Below are 13,049 nucleotides of genomic sequence, written 5' to 3' on the forward strand. Positions count from 1 at the left end.
CTGGAGCACCGGTGAAGAAGCCTCGTTGCTCTAGCAAAGTGAGCATCACGTTGGTTATTTAAAAGTTGCCCGCCCTAATATGGGGAGGGGATATTGCACTTGCATATCCTTTAGTGGGAAACACCTAGTGTGGAGCCGCTCGTGGTGGAGGTGGGGGTGGAACGGTCATATTATCATGAGGCACTCGGCCTTTTCTAATGACTTGAGGTTCAAGAGGAACCTCATCCATTTGATCATCATCAATGTCCACATCCCCCAAAGCCATATTTTCGAGCTCATTGTTTGCCATGGTTGCACCTACAATTTCTCAAACACGTAAGTAACACGGAAGGAAAAGAAGATATTCCAAAAAGACACCCAAATATATAGCTAACACCGTTTTTAACTCCCTGACAATGGCGCCAAAAATTGAACCGCGCTCAAATGCACACCTCAAAACAAGGTAGTAACCCAACTAAAAGTCGGGATCGAATCCACAGGGAGCTAGATGGGAGTTAGGAGTATAACCCTGTGCCCAGGTATACCTTTCGATCCCATAGGTGTTCGATTAATATGACTTGCTCCAACTCTTCGATTGTCGATTTAGTGGCGTCGGTGTCATCAGGGGCTATGAATGATCTCGGGACATCGTAATCGTCCTCCTCATCTATGCCTCATTCCTCCGATTTGGCCGAGGCCGGCATCAGTGATTGCTATTTAATTTCTTTCTTTTTGACCGGCTCTACATTATTTGATGTCAAAACCGCGGGCACCGGATTACCTCATTGATTGTAAATATCTCTTTTGCAGCTGACTACTCTCCGTAGACCATCCTGACTCCTCCCGGTGTAGGGAATTTCAACACCTGGTGCAAGGTCGTGCCATGTTAAATCTGTTCAACACTCGGATTGCCGGGATGATTTGGTCTTGTAACCCCAATTGCTCTACGGACCATGATCTAATGATGTTGTCCGAACTACCTGTATCAATCAACACACATTTAACTCTAGATTTATTGATAAGTACAGGTATTACCAGCTCATTATTGTGAGGTTGCACGATGCCCTCGGCATCCTCGTCGCTGAACGAAATAGCTCCCTCCGAGACATAATTTCAGGTGCGTTTTTCCCTTGTGATAGATACTTTAGTGTGCTTTATCATTGGTCTTTAAGGGATATATCGACTCCTCCGATGATCATGTTGATGACATGTTGAGGCTCATCTTGTTCGACCTGTTTGTTGGCGTCTATGTTCCTGAAGTGGTTTTTGGCTTGATAACTCAGAAATTCTTGGAGGTGCCCATTGTTGAATAACCGGGCAACTTCTTCGCTCAACTGTCGGCAATCCTCGATCTTGTGACCATGAGTGCCATGATAATTACACATCAAGTTAGGATCTCTTTAGGTAGGGTTGGACTACAATGGTCGGGGCCACTTGGTCTCTTTGATGGGCCTGGTGGCAGACACGATGCTGGCAGCATCAACGTTGAAGTTATACTATGATAATCTCGGTGCTTCCCTACCCCCGAGCGGCCTGTCGAAACTATTTTTGCTCATTAGACCTTGGTTGTCGGGCCCTCGATCGCCTCTCTTCTAATTCCTTGTGGGGTGACGCACAGACCCATTTCCCCTTCGGTCCGCGCTATATAGTTGGTACCGATCCTGAACCTGTCTTGGTTCATGATCAACGACTCTCTTAGACCTATCATTGGCCCTGATGGGGTAAACATACCCAAAATGTGCTCCGAGTTAGTCGTCCTTGACTCTGATCTTTGACTGGTACCTATTGTGGACGTCAGCCAAGGTCACCGCCGGGTACTCTGCCAAATTTTGTTTTAGCTATTGAGAGGCCAAAGAACTTCAGAGGGTTAAGCCCCTGAGTGATTGCCTGGACGGCCCAATCATCTACAGCCAGAGGTAGGTCCCTCTGTCCCATCTGGAACCTTGACACGAACTCTCTGAGCATCTCGTTGTCTCTTTGTTTAACCTTGAAAAGGTCTGACTTTCTGGTCTCGACCTTGATGGCCCAGGCATGGGATTTTACTAAAACATCTGCAAGCATAGAAATACTATATCATTGCTCCTTTGGACATAGTCTTCCTAAACTTCCTCAGTATCACTAACTGATTTCATCGTCTTCCAAGTCGTTCCCCTTAATTGTGCACGTATAGGAGGTCTCATGCCCGTTTGGATCCGTGGTTACGTTATATTTGAGGATATCATGCATACGAAACTCTTTGGGATTGGCTTCGGTGTCGCGCTCGGAGGAAAAGGCTTTTGGATAAATTTCTTGAAATCCGGCTAACCTTCAATATCGGGGGTGCTCTTGGGATTTGATCGACCTTGGAATTGTATGTTTCCACCTTCTTGTCATTAGCCTCAATTTTCTTCTCGCCTGACTCCACCTACTTCGTTAATCCTTCAAGTATTTTTATTATCTCAGGGTTGACCCTGGGCTCGGCTTTACCCTGTCTCTCGGTGATTAGTTTGTTTCTTCGGGTGCCCGAGATTATTCGGGCTCAACCCTGCTGGGGGGGCCTTGATGATGTAGTTGCGTTATTGCCGTCTGTTGAGCCTGTGACATTTCGAACATTTACCATAGGCTTACCACATCACCTTCACCTTCAGGCGCTTCTCGAGCTGTTGGTCGGGGTCCCCCGTGAATACTATTTTCGGGATCAGTTGACAAATTAACGTCGATGGCCACCTGCGAGTTAGCATCGACCGGATTAGCAACTGGGACACTGTTGGGATCAGTAGGAGGCACCTAGTTGTTGGGCACCAAATTATTATTTCACCCATGATGGCCAGACTCAGCGTCAATGTTCAAGTGAGCAGACTGAGAGTTCGACATTTTCGGGCTGACCTAGAATTAAGACTTTAAAGAACAAGCTTAAAATATGGTGTGTTATGGAGATTCGTATCAAATCACCACTATTATCCTTAGCCCCACAGTGGACGCCAAACTGTTTACCCTTAAATCGGATAACAATTAAATTTGTACATGATTTTAAGGATATGTGGATTGATTCAACACAAATAATCAAGAATATTAGATTAACGAGTTAAAGAAAAAATGAATGATTGAACCAGTTGTAATGTTATGACTTGGCCCGAGCCTAGGTTAAACAATAACTTTGCCCTCGATTGGACTCTTGATTCGAGCCCAGTTGTGAATGGAGAACAGAACAATTAAATAAGAACTCTAGCAGTAGCTAGGCAGCAGAAAATGAAATTGTATTGCTTTGAATCCCGTGTTACAATGTCCCTTACAAAAGAAAAACTTCTCCTTTATATAGTAGGAGAGTTTCATCCCTAGTACAAGTCTAAAAAAGGTAAAAAAAAACTTCCTTTCTCGTTAATTACTGATCCGTAACCGACATCGAGCGAGATTTGTGCCGTGATATCCGGTTAGGTACGAATATCACGACCCTCTATCCGTCGTGTGTAACCATTTACCGTATTTCCCGAGGTCTTAAAACTCATTCTGGGTCCGGGGAGCGTCATTTTATCATGCCCGATGATGAACACATTGTTCATCTTTCATGGATCTTGATGCAAAGGGCTCCCAGCCTCGATTTCATTCTCGTGCATCCACGCTCTTCTTCTTTTTTCTTCACCGGGAAATCGGGGTATGCATTATCCCCGATTTTACCCGTATACATAAATATCTTGAGCATCTAAGACCAAGTATTAGGTCAACCAACAAATTTTTTATTTTGGTTCAAATGTTCATTCTAGCAACTTTTATGGACTTTCTTCGAACAAGTCGATGAAATCGTAAAACTATACGATTCATCAGAGAAGGGCATAATCGTTACTTTTTTCTATATAACAGGATTATTAGTTATTCGTTGGATTTCTTCGGGACATTTCCCACTAAGCGATTTATATAAATCATTAATTTTTCTTTCATGGAGTTTCTCCCTTAGTCCTCTCAATGACAGATTTGAGAACAAATACACATTCTCGTGATTTGTATCCACGGGTCACTTAAACATTGAAAAAATGGATTATGGAATTGCGAAACATAATTTTGGAATTGGATCAGTTGAATAAGTATGAATAAAGGATCCATGGATGAACTTTTTTTAACCTAGCATTTTAATTCGACGCGATGACAGGAATAGTATTTTGTGTATTACTTAGCATTTGTCGGAAGTTGTAGATTCATATTTTTAATTTTACAAAAAAAACTGTTTGTGTGAGCTAAATCATGAAAAAAATATTTTCTTTAAGATTTTTAAACTCAAATTTTCATATAGTTCAAAAACTAAATAATAAACTCATTTAATTTATTGTGCGCGAGTTTTAATCCACATAATAACTTTCCAAACCTCTCATCCTAATTAAATTCTTATTTTTTTAATTAAAAAATTAAAACAATTGTCGGGACTATTATACAGTCAGTAAATTCAAACACAAGTACGACTTGGACCCTTAACTAGATATGTAAAAATAATTAGGTGGTAAAAGAATATGTAAAAAATACGAACTGATTACAACAACAACAACAACAACCCAGTATAATCCCACTAGTGGGTCTGAGGAGGGTAGTATGTACGCAGACCTTACCCCTACCCTAGGGTAGAGAGACTGTTTCCGATAGACCCTCGGCTCCCTCCCTCCAAAAACTCCCCTCTTTGCTCTTGGGGTTGTTTACTCGAAAAAAAGGATAGCAATTGAATTTATACGTAGTTCTAAGGATACGTGGTATAACTTGGTACAAATTGGGAAAGATAAATAAATGAATATTGAAATTAGTTGTAAAAGAAATGAATTCAAACAGAATGAATTAGTTAGCCTAAGCCTTCAAGTTGAATGGAGAGTAATTGATAGGAGAATTATATGACTAAATATCAAAGCAGAGAAGAATAGTGTATTGCTTTGTGTTCTATGGATCTTAATGAATTTGCCCCTTCTACAAATGACAACAATCCTTAATATAGTGGGAAAATCCTATTTTGGATATAATTAAAAAATACATAGTGGGGATCCCATGATAGACTAGGTAATTAGTTTCTCCTTGATTTGCGCCGTGATTTCTACCGAGATTCTCCCCCAATTGCGGCTATAACGGCTTTTTTATTTCTTGGCTCGATCTTGATCTTGGCCGGTCTCCATTTGTTCGGTCTATGTTTAGCTCGATCCCGATCTTGGCCGGTCTCAAACTTAGCTGGTTTTGATCTCGATCAATCCCTGAATCACTAACTAGGCGATATCTATACATTTAATGATCCAATATAACTTGATATCGAACCTCGGTCTGCCACCCCGGTCGTGATTAGTCATACAAAATCGTGACCATATACAGATAGTCCATCGTTTCTCGGAAAGAAGGTGATGAGAAACGATATGAATTTCTGGACTCCGACTTGGTGGATAATGATGTCAGTGACGAGCTCGATTATGACGTATGTAACAAACGTCCCATCAGTCCAGTTACCAAGGCATTAAATGCCTGTCAGTCGTTGGTCGGCTACTACCGGTTATGAATCGTCATCACCAGGCTATAAATATTCACACTTTCATCCTAATCCAAACTTTTCACTCAAAAGCTTTTTCTCTACTCTTGCATCTTCTTCAAAAAATCCCTCTGCTTCATACATTTTACATTGCATACAACCCTAATTCTCGTTCCATTTGTTCATCAATGACGAAAACCTCCAAAATGGTGCCGAAACAAGAGGCCGCTTCTTCATCACGACCCGCTGGGGGCGAGGATGCGGCGGAGCCTCGCCCTGAGGAATTCATTCCGGTAAGATGCTCAATTTTCATCGATTTTAAGGTTGAAAAACCTTCTTCAGTACCGGGCCGATGTGAGCCATTCTTGAGGTACCAGTGTTTAATCACCGAGAAAATTCTCGAGAAAGTAAAATAGGAATCAACTAGGGCGACAAGCATGTGGTAGTCTCATCGCCTGAAGAATCAATTAATACCCACGTGGAAGGGTTCTTAAGTGTTTGTACTTATCCTTTCACGTTGGGTCCATTAGACCTTGTCATCGTCGCCTTTTGCAAGAGATACGACGTGACCCTTGGCCAAATCCACCCTTCTTTTTGAAGAATAGTGATTCTTCTTCGATTCTTCTCAAACAAAATCGAGGGATATCTTTTCACCCTCGATCACCTTATGCGCCTTTATAGTCCCCGACTCTATCGAGAAGGGTTAATCAAGCTTGCTCTCCGAGCCACCAAAGCTTTGTTCTCGAGTATAGACGAGACTCGTGATCGAGGTTGGATGGGCTGATTTGGTCGAGTCAAAACCTCGGACCTGATCCATGCCGATGACATGTCGTTTCCTGAGAAATGGAATATGAACCGTGAGTACTTATTTCCCTTCGAGCGTTTTAATTTGTGACTGTCTTTCATTTTCTTGATCCACTTTTTCTTTCTTGTTACAGCTGTGGCCCGGATGCCGGAATTGATTCCGGATCTTAAACAATGGGTTAAAGGTCTGGTGCTGCAGAGACCATACTCCGAGCGCGCTTGGGTTGAACTATCAAAGGGTCGATGGGAGGCCCGTAGTCATGGTAAGTCTCTTTCTTAGTTTGTTTGTTATTGTTCTTCTTCACTTGCTTACCCTCCCCCTTCCCTTTGTAGGACTTGGGAAGGATTTTGCCATGAGGCCCCTATCTGGTGATAAAGATATCCCTGCCCTGAGTTCCCCGGTCTCGGAAAAGAAAAAACCGGTGAAGAAATCTCGCAAGCCCAAGGGGGGCCCCGGTATCATGCCTCCGGACTCGATCCGCCGATTAAGAGATGAACCCGAAGAAGGAGAAGATGAATTAGCCTGTGTGCGGGCTAATGTTGTGATACAACAATCCTCCGAATCGGCAGAGGTAGATAAGGGAACTTTGGCCATAATTCCTGAACAAGGAAAAATCGAGACTATCCCATCTCGAGCTGAGATAGTTGAAGGGGAGACCGAGGGAAAGACTTCTCGGGAAGCGGAAGATATCTTGAGGGACGAGCTCGAGATAATCGATATTAGCGGATCCCCCCAGATTTCGGATGCTATGATCCGTGAGGCCAACATGTTGGAAGGTCGATCTTACGAGGGCATTCAAGAGTCGACTGATATCCACGGCTTTCTGGATGGGCTCGAGTCAGCTGCCTCGGAGGAAATTATCGGGTTTGGTGGATTACCGGTATCAAAGAAAGCATCATGGTCGGGCTCTATCGGGTCTTTATCGGTTCCAAAACTGGTGGATTGATTCCCGGCCCCAAGTGTTAATCTCGATCGTAAGCGGAAGATAGTGCTCTCCGTCCCGGAGGAAGCCCGAAGTTTCTCTCCCCCTGTGGGGATTTCTAGCTACCTTCAGTCCTTGGTGAGCGAAGAGGATCAAACCGTAATGAATGTGGTAGGACCCGCTTTCCTTTTCAACAAGGCTCAACATGCTCTAAATCGTGTAACGTCGATGGTATATCTACCGTTTCTTTTACACTTAGAGTCGTAGATAATTCTAACATCTTTTTCCATGCTTGTAGGCTTCGTTGTTGCATCACGAGGCTTTCCTCCGAATCCAGGAGGAGCATGAGGCTGAAGTTCGGAACCTCTCTGAGAAGAGTGACTCCTACAAACTTCTTAGTGTGAAGCTTCGGGCAGATTTGGCAATGGCTCGAGATGAACACGAGGAAATGGCTGAGCAGGTATTCTAAATTCTTCACGATAATGAAGATGAATTGGAGATAACCACTAACGATCCGATTCTGCAGGTTCGGCAGAAGCTCGAATAGATTGGATGGATCAATTAGTAGGTAGATAAGCTACTGGTCGAGGCGAAAAAATTCAAAGAGAATATGGACGTCCTTGCCTAAAAAAAGGAGGTCGTCCAAGCGCAATTGGAGTTGGCAGAGACCCAGCTTCTGGCTGCAAAAGAAAACGCCTTGGTGCAGATCGAGAAGATTAAGAAGCTTCAGCATTGATTGGATTTGGCCACTTTTGATAAGGCAAGCTTGGCCAATGTACTCGAAGTGGCCAGATCCGAGATGGCCGTAGCCAAATCTGAAGTGGCCGTAGCCAGATCTGAGGTGGCCGAGCTAATAAAAGAGCTGATGCTAAAGTGGCCCAGTTCAGGATCGATGTTGAGGTCAACCAGGACAAGGCCAAGAGCATGGTCGAACATGCTAAATGGCAGGCTCAGAGGGAAGCTCTCGAGGAGGTCAGTGCTCAGGGCTTCGATGTTGCGGCCGAAATTGAAAATGCCAAGGCGGAGGAAACCAGAGCCCGAAGGACCAGAGCCCGAAGGCTGGCCTTCCCCTAGGAAGACTCCGAGAGCTCGAGCGAATCTGAGGACGGAGAAAATCCCGAGGACGCAACCTCCGATGAAGACCAAACCACTTAGGATATTAGGTTTCTTGTTTTTCTTTTGTATCTATTCTGGGGCCGATTCAGACTTTTATAAAAACTTTTGAATATATATAAGGCTTTTCTTGCCCTTTTGGCTCTTGTATATATATAGTTTTTCTCGCTCTTTTGATTCTTGTGTTTTTCCTTTGCTTTTCTGTATTTTATGAAGGTCGAAAATGCCTTAGTATAAAATTGTGTCCGAGGTTTAGACAATTTGATTGGAACCGAACTTAAATAGCCCTTAGGTTTTTCGATCGAGTGAGTGCTTGCTCGAACTCGAAGTAATGTAGCCCTTAGGCTTTTGTAAAAAAGGGTGTTTATGGCTTTCTCCACTTTTTAGCTTCAAAAAGTTTTTTATCATGTGTATTTGCAAAAAACTCATAATGCCTTAGCTCGAAATAAGGAATTATTCAAGAGTTCGAAAAATTTTGTACTCATTAGAGTTTTCGAGGCTTGATATTATCGAAGCCTTTTATGATTTTGCCGGGGGTAGCCTTTTTAACCGGTTTATGAAAGAATTCGAAGGTATGTTTTGTTATGGAATTCGGACGTCTTCGACCCATGTTAATTCGCCGCAACCTCTTTAATTCGGGATTTGCCCCTTGGGCTTATTTTTCCGTTTTACTTTGTGCTTGCTCGAAGTGTCAGTCCTCGAGTGGGGTGGTCGTGGCCTATAAAAATCGAGGGTTGCCTAAAAGGTCTTATGATCTCGGAATTTTAATAATTCGATCTCATTTATTTTTCGGGATTTACTCCTTGGGCTTATTTTCCCGTTTTACTTCGTGCTTGCTCGAAGTGTCAGTCCCGAGTGGGGTGGCCGTGGCCTATAAAAATCGAGGGTTGCCTAAAAGGTCTTATGATCTAGGAATTTTAATAATTCAATCTCGTTTATTTTTCGGACGACAGCTCCCGAGCATGAGAGTAATTATCCGAACTCTGACCCTTAAGCATGTTTACATAATAGATCATCGGCAAGGAAAAATACTTCTCTTTTTAAATGATTATACATGCGTACATGTTCTTTGCCATGGCTCGAGCAAACTACACGGACATGGTTCATTTGACCGTTTGGCCCTTATAAATTTTTCCTATCGCGCCCCTACTGCCATGAAGTAACTTCCTCACATCAAAGTTGACATTCGAGGGGAATGTCCCCCAGTATTCGAGGTTGATTATAAAGAAACCTCGAATACTGTTGAATTGTTCTAAGGTAGCACGATCAAAGGTTGCCTCATTAAAAACCTCGTCGGAAAACCCGTTTGAGACAAAACGGATCCAAGGGAAAAAGAGTGCAACGCATGCTTTCAGACCTAAAGGTTTTGTGTAGAAAAATCCATGGTTGTTTCTGGTCGAACACCTGCAAGGGTTAGTTTAACATATATAGGAAAGTGGAAAGGGTCGTATCTTAGCAGTAGTATCGTTTTAGGTGTGATATGTTCCAATTGCTCGGCAGTTGTTCGCCGTTCATCATGCCGAGCTTATAGGATCCATTTTTGATGATTTCAAGAACCTAGTACGGTCCTTCCCAGTTCGGACCCAGTTTACCTTCATTCGGATTTCGGGTGTTGAGGGTGACTTTTCTTAGCACCAAGTCCCCGATGTTAAAATGTCAAAGATTGGTTATTCGATTGTAGTACCTTTTGATCCGCTGCTTTTGGATGGCCAATCAGACGAGAGCGGTTTCGCGCCTCTCGTCAAACAATTCTAGGCTCGTTATTCGACTCCTCTGTTGCATATCGAAACCTGATGGTAGGTTCTCCGACCTTGACCGGATCAGAGCTTCGGTGCCGTAAACTAACGAGAACGGTGTCGCTCAGATACTGGATTTCGGAGTTGTGCGGTATGCCCATAGAACCTTGGGTAGTATTTCTCTCCATTTTCCTTTGGCGTCGGTCAATCTCTTCTTAAGATTTTGGATGATAGTTTTGTTGGTCGATTCGGCTTGTCCGTTCCCGTTGGGATGATATGGTGTTGATAGGATCCTTTTGATCTTGTGATCCTCGAGAAATTTAGTTACTTTGCTGCCGATGAATTATTTTCTATTATCACATACGATCTCAGAGGGCACCTTGAATCGACATATGATGTGGTCCCAAATGAAGTCTATGACTTTCTTTTCTCTGACTTTCTCGAAAGCCTGTGCTTCAACCCATTTTGAAAAATAATCAGTCATAAACAAAATAAAACCGAACCCTATCTGGGGCCGACGGGAGAGGGCCAACGATGTCCATTCTCCATTTCATGAATGGCCATGGGGATAGGACCGAGTGGAGTAGTTCCCCGGGTTGATGAATCATAGGCGCATGCCTTTGGCATTTGTCGCATTTTCGAATGAACTCCCTTGCATCCTTCCCCATATCGGTCCAATAGTACCCTGCTTTGATCACTTTGTGGACCAGTGATTCGGCACTGGAATGATTTCCGCAAGTACCCTCGTGAACTTCCCATAGGATGTAGTCGGTATCTCCCGGTCCCAAACATACTACCAACGGTACATCGAACGTCCTTTTGAACAACGTTCCGTCTTCGGACAAATGAATCGTGCTGCCTTTATGTGCAGAGCTCTCAATTCATTTGGATCTGATGGAAGCTTCCCATTCTTTAAGTACTTTATGTACTTATTTATCCAATCCCAGGTTAAACTTGTGGAGTTTATCTCGGCGTGACCTTCTTCGATTATCAATCTCATGAGTTGTACGACATTCCCCGAGTTGAGTTCGTTATCTTCGACCGATGAACCTAAGTCTGCAAGAGCGTCGGCCTCGCTGTTCTGTTCTCGAGGTATATTTTGCAAGGTCCATTCCTTAAATCGATGCAGAGTCACCTGTAGTTTATCCAAGTACTTATGCATTCGGTCTTCTCGGACTTCAAAAGTCCCATTAACTTGGTTTACCACGATGAGGGAATCACACCTAGCTTCTATGACCTCCGCTCCCAAGCTTCTAGCTAGTTCGAGACCTGCAATCATGGCCTCATACTTGGCCTCATTGTTAGTCAATTTTGTAGCTCTGATAGACTGTCTAAATACATTACCTATGGGTAATTTTAGTACGATGCCTAGTCCAGACCCTTTCGCATTCGAAGCACCGTCTGTAAAGAGGGTCCAGACTCCCGAAGATGTACCCGATTTTATCAGTAGTTATTTTTCAACCTCAGGTACGAGGGCCGACGTAAAGTCTACCATGACATACGCCAAGATTTGAGATTTGATGGCGGTTCGGGGTCGATACTCAATATCGTACCCACTGATTTCTACGGCTCATTTGGCCAATCGACCCGAAAGCTCGGGTTTGTGCAAAATATTCCGAAGAGGATAAGTTGTTACAACACATATTGGATGACATTGGAAATATGATTTTAGTTTCCTAGAGGCGCTTATTACAGCAAGCGCTAATTTTTCTAAGTGTGGATATCTAGTTTCTGCCTCACCTAAGGTCCGACTGACATAATAAACGGGGAATTATGTACCTTGTTCATCTCGGACTAGGACTCCACTTACCGCTATCTCCGAGACTGCCAAGTACAGGTAAAGTTGTTTGTCCACTCTCGGGGTATGAAGCAGCGGAGGGCTCAATAAGTACCGCTTTAGTTCCTCCAAGGCCTACTGGCATTTCGAAGTCCATGCAAAATTGCACTTCTTCTTAAGCAGTGAGAAAAATCGGTGGCTCCTATCTGAGGATCTCGAAATGAATCGTCCTAGGGAGTCTATCCGCCCTGTCAGCCTCTGCACAACCTTTACATTATCCACTACCTTGATATCCTCGATAGCTTTGATTTTATCGGGGTTGATCTAGATTCTCTGATTGGACACCATGAAACCAAGAAACTTTCTCGAGCCAACCTCGAATGTACACTTTTCGGGGTTAAGCTTCATATTGTACTTCCTCAGTATATCAAAAGTTTCCTGCAAATGCTTTAAATGGTCCTCTGCTCGTAGGGACTTAACTAATATGTCATCAATGTAAACTTCCATTGATATTTCTATTTGTTCTTCGAACATTCGATTTACTAGGTGTTGATAAGTTGCACCAGCATTTTTTAGACCGAATGGCATTACGTTATAACAGTAGGTATCATACTTAGTGATAAACGAGGTCTTTTCCTAATCCTCCTGGTTCATCTGTATCTGGTTGTACCCGGAGTAGGCATCGAGAAAATTGAGAGTCTCGTGGCCAGCCGTGGCATCAATCATACGATCGATATTAGGCAAAGGAAAAGAATCCTTGGGGCATGATTTATTTAGGTCTTTATAATCTACACACATTCTAAGTTTGTTTCCCTTCTTAGGGACTACTACCACGTTTTCTAGCCATTCGGGGTACTTTACTTCTCGAATGGATCCTATTTTGAGAAGTTTGGTTACCTCATACTTGATGAAGACATGTTTGACCTCAGACTGGGGCCTTCTTTTTTGCTTCACCGGATGGAATTTTGGATCCAAACTTAGTCTATGAGTGGTGATTTCCGGTGGGATCCCTGTCATGTCAAGATGGGACCAAGCAAAACAGTCCATGTTAGCTATAAGAAAATGAATAAGCATTTTCCTGAGCTCGGGATTTAACCCCGTGCCCAGGTATACCTTTCGTTCGGGCAAATATTCGATTAGTGTGATTTGCTCCAGTTCTTCGACCGTTGATTTGGTAGCGTCGGATTCATCGGGGACCACGAAGGATCGAGGGATCCCATAATCATCATCTTCGTCAGTCTCCTTCTTCTCTA

This window comes from Nicotiana tabacum, chromosome 9, assembly GCF_000715075.1.
Source record: "Nicotiana tabacum cultivar K326 chromosome 9, ASM71507v2, whole genome shotgun sequence".
NCBI classification, from domain to species: domain Eukaryota; kingdom Viridiplantae; phylum Streptophyta; class Magnoliopsida; order Solanales; family Solanaceae; genus Nicotiana; species Nicotiana tabacum.